The sequence below is a fragment of the Thamnophis sirtalis genome, unplaced genomic scaffold (genome assembly GCF_051295495.1).
Source record: "Thamnophis sirtalis isolate CommonGarterSnake01/CBP01778 unplaced genomic scaffold, rThaSir2_p1.2 scaffold_5, whole genome shotgun sequence".
NCBI lineage: Eukaryota > Metazoa > Chordata > Lepidosauria > Squamata > Natricidae > Thamnophis > Thamnophis sirtalis.
In genome coordinates, this window is record NW_028261385.1 from 39,625,913 (window position 1) to 39,635,699 (window position 9,787).

Here is a 9,787-nt window from a genome sequence, read left to right on the forward strand (position 1 = left end):
GTTCTATGCTGGCAGAGATAACATACAACAAAACATGCTTAAAGGAAGAAGGGTGATGCAAAGTTTTCTATTTCCAAATAAGCTGTTCAGATTTGCATGGGTAGCAATGAGTTTAGTGCAAGACTTTCTCCACTAAACAGAAAAGAGCATAGCTACCATTTGACAAATCTGGAGATTGACTCAAGATTCTCGATATAGTACTAAACTCTCATGCATTGTTGAGAAATTATATTTTCAGCAAGATAGGAATTGGAATAGCACTTAGACTTACCACATCATAGTGCTCTTACAGCCCTCTCTAAGTGGTTTTACAGTCAGCATATTGCCCCCAACAATCTGGGTCCTCATTTTACCCACCTCAGAAAGATGGTAGGCTGTCAACCTTGATCTGGCGAGATTTGAACTGCCAAACTACAGCTAGCAGTCAGCTGAACTAGCCTGCAGTGCTTCACTCTAACTACTGCGCCATGATAATATCATTTTACGTTACTGTATTATATACAGGACAGTTCAGCTTGTACCCAGCTGGCTTTTCTTGGTCTAATCCAGCTGTTGCTAAACTTCCTCATCCAATGAATCATTGGCAGTAAAAATTACATATCTGCTTATATTTATATAATTCAAAATGGAAGTCAAACAAATGTGGCATTTAAACCATCAGACATAGGCCTACAGGAACCAAAATACTGAGGACATTCCCGGATACTATCCATAAAACACCAACATAATAATTTGAAAATGGCCCATTACTCATCAGTTTTTCATATGCATATAGAATTATATGCTATTTCAAGGATTTAGAATTTCATGAAATTTGATGATTTTGTCACAACTTTTTTGACACTATAATCATATAATGCCTGAAAAGATTGTCAAACCAAGATATGCCTCCCTTTTTTTTTCTTTAAGAAATTTGAGTCTACCTGTGTATTATTTCAGAAGCATTGAATATGTCAATTATAGTGGTATCAGACAATTAATTAGTTATGCTATGTTTTTCCTGAATAGCAAAATATGCAGTAATCATATTTGTAGTTCTATGAAAATGATAGCTGGATGGTTATTAAGAACTTCAGGTCACTTACTAAATATCTGATAAAGATTTTTATATTTTATATATGTATATTTTAGGGGTTGGGTCAGAGATGAGAAATGGTGGTAGAATATAAATTTCTTTTATAGTTTTGACCAAGGTACTTTTTAAATTGAGGCATGTAGTGTGTCCCTAGGTGTGGTAGTGGTGGGGGAGAACTTAACATTGTGAATAAAATTACCGGTAACTATCATCCTCAATAACTACACATATTTTTCAAAAAGGTGAAAATTATCAGTCAGCACTTTAAAACATATTTAGTTAGGTTCATTAATTCATTAATGGAAGCTCCTCTCTAATAAATATCACTATAAATGCGGACAGTTCTGGGTCATCAATGATGCCTGATCAGGAATCTCAGCACATTAAAATTGGGAGTATAATTTCATATGTAAAATGTGACAAAATAGTAAGATTCCATTAATAGCTTTTCTTTATTTCCTTCTTAAATATTTAATTGAATACCACACATTAACTTTTGTCTTTAAAACAGTGTCTGGATTTTGAGCAAATATAGAATTGTGTAATTTTCATCAATAGAATAAAGCAGAAATCCTCTGCTTATTTGGTTGCTGAGTTAATAAGAACGCTGTGTTCATTTTCATCCATGGCACAGTGTAAATTGTGGCCCAATTATTCCATACATAATTTCATGGTAATGCACTTGTGTTACTTGTCAGATAAAATAAACTTCTTGCCTTGATCACCTGCACACTAATTTATTATTTTGCCAAATGTTTAAAAGACCAGGTATAAAAATAAATTGCTTAACAAATTATATAAAATGATTAAGAAAGGATCTAATATGCTAGGCATTTTTGCTAAAGCAAAATGTATTAAATACAGCTATTATTGTATCTGAAAGCAAATTCTGTTTTACCTCACATCTCATCCTGTTTAAATTTTGTGTTGATTCTGATAATGACAAAATCAAATGTCATATTTAAGACTTTCAATATATATATAATGTTAATATTATATTATTCAATATATATATATATATATATATATATATATATATATGTTTTCTGAGGTTTTCGCGGGTGTCAGTATGTAGGTCTCTAGTTATTCGGGTTTTCTCCCGCGTAAAATTTGAGACATATATAATGTTAAAGGGTATGAATAGCTCAGGGTTGATCTATGGAATGTGGTGCTTTCTGGACTGGGTTGTTTTCTAGCAGACCAAACTAGAAAACATGGTGCTAGTAGGGAGTGGGGCTTGATCTCATTTTATGTACAGTAGAACCTCTGGTCACAACCATAATTCATTCCATAATTTTGGCCACAAACTGATTTAGTTGTGACCTGAACCTAATTTTGGAAATTTGATGCTTACAAAAAAATTGGCACAGAAAGAGAAATCGGCCACGAAAAAAAAAGTGACCTTTTTTTGGTCAGAACCCGGTTTGGTCATGGTCAGAAGCATTAATGACCAGGTTCTACTCTACTAATTACTTGCCCTGTCAGTGTTGGTGGAAGTGGTCTTGGTGGTTTCTTGGGCTGTTGTTTACTCTTAGCTAAAGTATCCTTGATTGCAGTATTGTTTGCTTCTTGGTTGTTGATCTCATGTTAATCTTGATGTAAGTCTTTGCTCATTTGTTAATTATTGGTGAGGAGTCTGGTCTTTTTGTTTCCTTCATTCCTTTAAATGTCTCTTTTGAATGGTATGTAGATATTGTTTATCTATGTGTGTCTGTTGATGACTGATTTGTCTGAGTGCAAGGCTTCCAGGAACGTTCTATATTTTTTGGACTTGACTTTAACATCAAGATTAACATTTGACCATCAACACAGAAGCAAAAAATGTCCCAAACAGTACCCCCACATTTTCTACAAGCACTGATGATGAAAGTACCTAGTTTGGTAATGAAATGTCTGTAAGAAAACACCCAAGCTCAGATAACACCAAGCACCACACAGTGAGAATATATATCCACATATGGCTGAAGTTCATAAATCTTAGTTGCCAAAGTTACATTATTTCTTGCAATCAAACTGCTTAAAATCTGCTGGATTAATTTCCTTTGTAAGATCATTGATTTCATATGCACTTATCATTGTAATAAAGGAGAATGTTTGTAGCTCAGAGCTGACATGAGGAGTCCCTGGTGCTCTTTGAACTTGATTGTTTTCTTGCAGATGTTTCATTACCCAAACTAGGTATTAGCACTAGCACAAGTGTCATTTATCCATCCACTTGATTTTGTTGTGCTATGGTACCATGTGACATCTGGAACTTCAAATGTACAAGAATGGGGTGTGCTTCCACATTGTTTTCAGATGCTGCAGAAAAAAAAAACCACAAAGATTTCATGCAATCCAGAGCAGGAAAGAGAATGCTATCTGAATGTAAGTGGCATGCAGCATGCCCTGGGGAGTGCTGGGACAAAGGGTCAATCACACTGTTCCCCAAGGCTTCTGTGTCTTGGGGAATGGCATAATGCTGCTTTTTGACTGGCAGTGATGGCACTAGGGTTGAAGTCAAGACTCCTGCCTTCACTTCAGGCCAAGCCTTGACACAGCTGCTAAGTGTCACTGTTTGGGAGGGCCTAGATGGAGGGAAGAAAGAGAATTGTTTCTCTTTTGTTTGGGTGTGTGCGTGTCAAGTTAGGCATTTTATTTTTGATGCACCAAGCCCATCACTGCTTTGGGCATAGATTGTGAGCTGAAAAACTCTGCCATTCAGCTGCCTACCAGAGATAGGTTCCCAATTTTCTTACTACATCGGTTCAGGTGTGTGCTCATGCATGCACGCAACACTTCTGTGCATGCACAGAAGCATCTGGGTGGGTGGGCAGAGCCCACCACTGCCACTACTACGAGTTCAGCCAATCGGGGCCAAACCATCAGCAATTCACTTCTGCTGCATACACTTCAAAAGACAAATTAAAACCAATTGGTTTGAGTCCTTAATTATGGTTAGATGAGGTATTTTGCTAACTGAATTATAAATAGCTTTGTTTTACCTACATTGTCTGATTCTATTCAGATTTCTAAAAACAGATAAATTCTGTTACCAAATGGCTGTTTTATGCTCCAGAATTTTCCCAGACGCTTACATATGTTGGTCCAAATGATTGAACAGTCTGTAAACAGAGTTTTCAACCTGTCAAGCACAAAATGAATAGCACTAGTTGTCTGCATATGCAACAGGCATCCTGAAAAGCATTCCACCAAATAGCAAAGATGGATGACTTGAAATTATTCCTCTCTTGAATAGGCACAGAAAAATAACATTTGAGATGCCTTTGAGTTTTGATGAATGATGCACTAGTGTCAGGAATATACAAAACATATATTCCTAATTTATAATGAATTTGAAGTTGGCTGATACTAATTTAAATTGTGACTTGCCTGTGGTAATTAACGTTTTGAGGCTGGTTTTCAATAATATTTAAAATGAAGTATGGTGTCTGATAAGCATTAATAATAACAAATTCCTAATTAAATTGCAAGCCTTCTAAGAGGATTTTAGACAATATTTGCCGCATGATCACCTGTCAGACTTGAGTCATAAATCCAGTGTGTGGTGTAACAAAAGGCTGCAGGATACAGCTTCTGTAAGGAAGTTTTCAATTATTCTTCTACATTATTTTTAAAAGCATACTATTCAATACCATTTTGATATCTCAAAGGTGTTTTTTTCAAGAGGCAACTAGACTTTCTGGTCTCTGGATATAGAATATGTTGTATGATATAAAATTAGAATCCATTCAAGTTTCTTTCTCCCTTTTAATACTAACAAAAAAAACCCATGATTTTTCAGTCTCTGGACTATATGATCGTTGATTTGCTATTGTTTTCCTAGCAAAGTCATCAAAAGGTGCTCTAAATCTTTACATGAAGTTCTGGTAATTATCTGACAATGGATCATTGCCTTTAATGAGAAGCATGGTCCAATGCAGTCCTTCCTTTCAGCTGTCTAACAACAATGGCAACTGTGGAATGATTTATAGAATTTTTCTCTGGCTAGCCTGCCTTAAACAATTTACACTGAGTAATGAAAATTAGAAATTGATCTTGAGCTTCCATTCCCCTCCAATTTCCATCACAGCCAGGTGATACTGGTTGGGCTGCAAGTTCCTATGCTGCTCTTAGCTCAAGCAACTGTCACCCCAATTACTGTGGAATCTTATCCTACTATACCAGTGATGGTGAACCTTTTTGTACCAAAAAGAGAACATGCACTCATCTGAGGCACAACCCAGAAGAGGAGCTGCCCAGGGGGCATGCATATGCTGGAAAATACATTTCCAGTTTATGACACATGCAAGCGCTTTAGCCAGCTAGTCTTCTGGTTAATGGTGTGCATGTGCATGCGACAATCAGCTGACCAGCGCCCATGCTCATGCCAGAAAATGGAAGATCAGCTCTTCCAGTTTCCAGCACTGCTGTACGCATGAAGGCAAGCTGATCGTCATGTGCTTCAGAAACCCGGAAGAGGAACGGGAGATGCTGCATGTGCCAGGCAACGTAGCTCTATGTGCCACTTTGGGCACAGGTGCCATAGGTTCGCCAGTATTATACAGTGGGATTGGGTGGGTGCAGTTTCACACTGATGATGCTGGCAATTTGTTTTGTCCATAGCATTGTGCCCTGGTGTTCTTTTGCCCTCTCTAAGATCAAAAGATGTTAGAAAGCCTTACCACTCTTTAATTAGAGAGTGGTAAAACTTTCAAGACTAAGGTCAGTCATTTAAGGTGGGCCAGATGAAGACACCTCAGGGATTCCAAGAATATTACTTTATAATTCTACCGTGTAATAATAGAATCTTTAAACCTTGGAAGTTACTTATACTAACAAAATCAAAGCAAGATTGTTCTCTTTCTCACACTTGTTTCAATCCTTGGACTATGCAGTTGATTCTTTGAATTCTTCCTGAACAGTTATTTCATACTAAGATCACCTTTAAATTTCTTTATATTCCCTACCCTTCCAACTGCTGGAGCATTGCCCTGATACTGACTTTCAATGGACTAAGTTTCTCTGTACAAATTGCACAGGTGCTACTACCCACATGATCTCCCCCTCCCCTGCCTCCCACCCCCATTCCAGAAATTCTAAGGAAAGTAATGTCTGCAAAAGGTGTCCCTCCATAATATATGATTGGTGTGTATTAAGGTGCACCAGGGAACATATATTCAATGCTAAATTTAACAGAGTTTATTTCTTAACAAAACAAGGGAAAGTTATTGGGAGCTTTTTCCCATTTCATTGTGTTTTCTTCCATTGGAATTAATTATAAAAATAGTTTGAAATTATTATTAGTTGCCTATAAATGTAACCACAGACTATTAACTGGAATGTTGATAGCATAGGCCACTGAATCCAACACTTTTTAAACTAGTAATTTGTTTCACTGCTGAAGGCTTTTATAATGATAATAAAGTATTTTATTAAATTATTAAATAAAATAGGAAGCATGTACAAAAATACAGACAGTCTAGTTAGTACTTAATTTGGAGTTTTAGAAATGAGTAGATCAGTTTGAGCCCCTGTAGAGATGGTCCAATTAGACAATGACAGTTATTGATTGAGATAAACAGTAGGTGGATGGGTAGATGAGGCAGAATCCATTCACCTGTAACCTAGCATGGAAAAAATAAAGAAGTTAACTTTTGTTTATCATTGATATAGGTTAATTACAATTTCAGTTGGGATCATCTGTAAAATTTCATATAAATCAATTAAGGTCATGTGCTTTATGCTTTAAAGTCTTGTTTCAATATATGTTGCAGCTTTGTTCTTTTGGGACATGACATGATAAAATTTTAAGCAATCATAGATACTAAAGTGGTAACTACTTATGCCAAGCAGGAGTTAAGATTTTAAGCAAATGGAATGGATGCTTATAAGAAATGACAATGCTTGTGTCTGCATGCCATGTAACTAAAAGTTGCTTATGGAGAAACTTTGCAGATGAGCTTTGATATTTTGCAAAAATTTAAGTCTTAAGGTATTTAAGGTATGTAAGTCAGGTCATCAACTTACAAAACAACACACAAAATTGTTCAGAATATGAGATTGTCTCTCTAAAATGTCAAAATCTAAACCACAAATAATGATTTGATTACAGAGTTCACTATGATTTGACAGAACATCTACCAGTCATTTTAACAGAATATTCTCTTCTGTCCTTCTGCTCTAACCTGCTATTTTACATTATCAACATGTTTTCCTTGGTTCTGGAACAGTAGACTTGTCATCACATATTTTAGCAGATGGTAGTTTTGAACAGTGTACTGCCTGAAATCCATGAGATTTATTACTAGTTGATGGAAACTGTTTCAATAAATAGAATCTTTCTGTGATTATGGTTCTATTTTCAAAAATCTGAAAAAAAAAACAAAGGAAAATGAACATGTTGTCTCTCTGTCTCACTCTTATTTTCTTCAACAATAACCCAGATTATTTTTCTTTTGTATAGTGTGATTGAATTTAAAGTCTTTAGAGACCCTCTTAGTATTCATCAAGAGAAAGGAATAAAATGAAACACAAATAGGCAATGTAATACACTGTAGTAAAATAACATGTGTTATAGTATTATCTCGAACTTTGGTCTTGCTGCTGCTGTATTCTCATTTTGATTTCTTCTTCTTACAAATCATTAGTGAAGTGCTTACTTAAATTGGTTCAAAGTTGATGTGATACATAAAGTATTTTCAAAATTAATTACATAACATGCTGAAAAGCTGTCTGATTGCTTCCACACACAAACACCTCTTCTTTCTCAGAAGTACAATATTCTAGGATAACTGTCTCAAATGTGCAGCTTTGGCATTATTGACCTTGACAGATCTCATGAGAGTGCAATAGAAATACAAAATCTTTTTTGACATAAGCTGATTATGTTCAGAAATGACAGTATTTAGAAACCATTTATAATCACATTTGCAGGTGATATACAGTATGTCAATTAGCCAAAGCACCTAGAATTTTTCAATTCATATTGGGAGTTACCATGGGCCAACATCCAAGACTATTCTAGGACTATTCTTTATGATACCAGGATGTCTCCAGAGCTCGGTTTAAATTACACTTCATTTAGACAACAATTTTCAAAGGTTTAACATATTTTACTTAGGAAATAAACATCAGTGGCAAAAATGGTTTAGCATAATAAGTAATTTTCAAATATATAATTATTCAGACCAGCTTAAAAACTGCTCTCCAAAAGGAGATATTTCCAGAAGAAAGCGACAAAGTTCTTGCATGCATAGCACTTACTGAAGATGAAGGAGAAAAGGCAAAGTGGTGGTTTAGCAATAGCAATAGCAATAGCAGTTAGACTTATATACCGCTTCATAGGGCTTTCAGCCCTCTCTAAGTGGTTTACAGAGTCAGCATATTGCCCCCAACAACAATCCGGGTTCTCATTTTTCCCACCTCGGAAGGATGGAAGGCTGAGTCAACCCTGAGCCGGTGAGATTTGAACAGCCGAACTGCAGAACTGCAGTTAGCTGAAGTAGCCTGCAGTGCTGCATTTAACCACTGCGCCACCTCGGCTCTTACACACACACACACACACACACACACACACACACACACAGAGAGAGAGAGAGAGAGAGAGAGAGAGAGAGAGAGAGAGAGAGAGAGAGAGAGAGAGTTTCATTAAGCATTCAGCTTAATACAATTATAGGCTCAGTACGAGAGGTGGTTTGCTACCAGTTTGCACTGGTTTGGGTGAACAGGAGTGGTGGTGATGTAAGGCTCCACCCACGCACTCAACAACGTTCTGCGCATGTATGCCCGCTCCCGCTCCCGGACTGGTAGTGAAGAAAATAGGGGAAAATGACATTGCCATAAGTCTATACTAGAGGCCACCCAACCAAGCAGAGGAAGTAGATAAACTTTTTGCTAGTCAGCTAACTAATGTATGAAGGAAGCACACTATAAAAGTAATGGGGGATTTTAACTACCCTGGCACCAATGGGAAACAAACTCTGCACCAAGTGGAAGATCCAACAGGTTCCTAACAAACCTAGCAGACAACTTCATTTCCCAAAAGGTAGAGAAGGGAACAAGGGGATCAGCCATATTGGACTTAATTCTCACTAACAGAGAGGAAATGATAGAAGGTGTTGAAGCCACAGGAACCCTGGGGGCAAGTGACCATGCAATATTGGAATTCAAAATTATCCAAACACAAGTAGTAGAACAAAGTCAAACTAGAGTCTTGGATTTTAACAGAGCTAATTTCAAAAAACTTAGAGAGAGCTTTGGAAGGATTCCATGGATGAGAATCCTCAAGGGGAAAACAACTCAAGAAGCTTGGAAATTTTTAAAAATGAGATTATAAAAGCCTAGTCTAGCACAATACCAAAGAAGAAGAAAAATAACAGCTCCCAAAAGAAACCAGCATGTCTGCACAAAGAACTCTCTGACAAATTGAAAGACAAAAAAGTTAAGTATAAAAAGATGGGGACATAACTAAGGCAGAATATCAACAAATAGCCTGAGCCTGTAAAGGTGAAGTGAGGAAAGCTAAGACTCACAATGAACAAAGGCTTTCCACAAAAGTAAAAAATAACAAAAAAGCTTCTTCCAACATATTAAAAACAAGAAAAAAAAAGTTAAGGAAACAATTGGTCCATTGCTGGGAGAAAATGGCAAGAAGGTGACAAGCAACAGGGAGAAAGCAGAACTATTTAACTCATTTTTTGCATCTGCCTTTATACAAAGGGAAAAACAGTC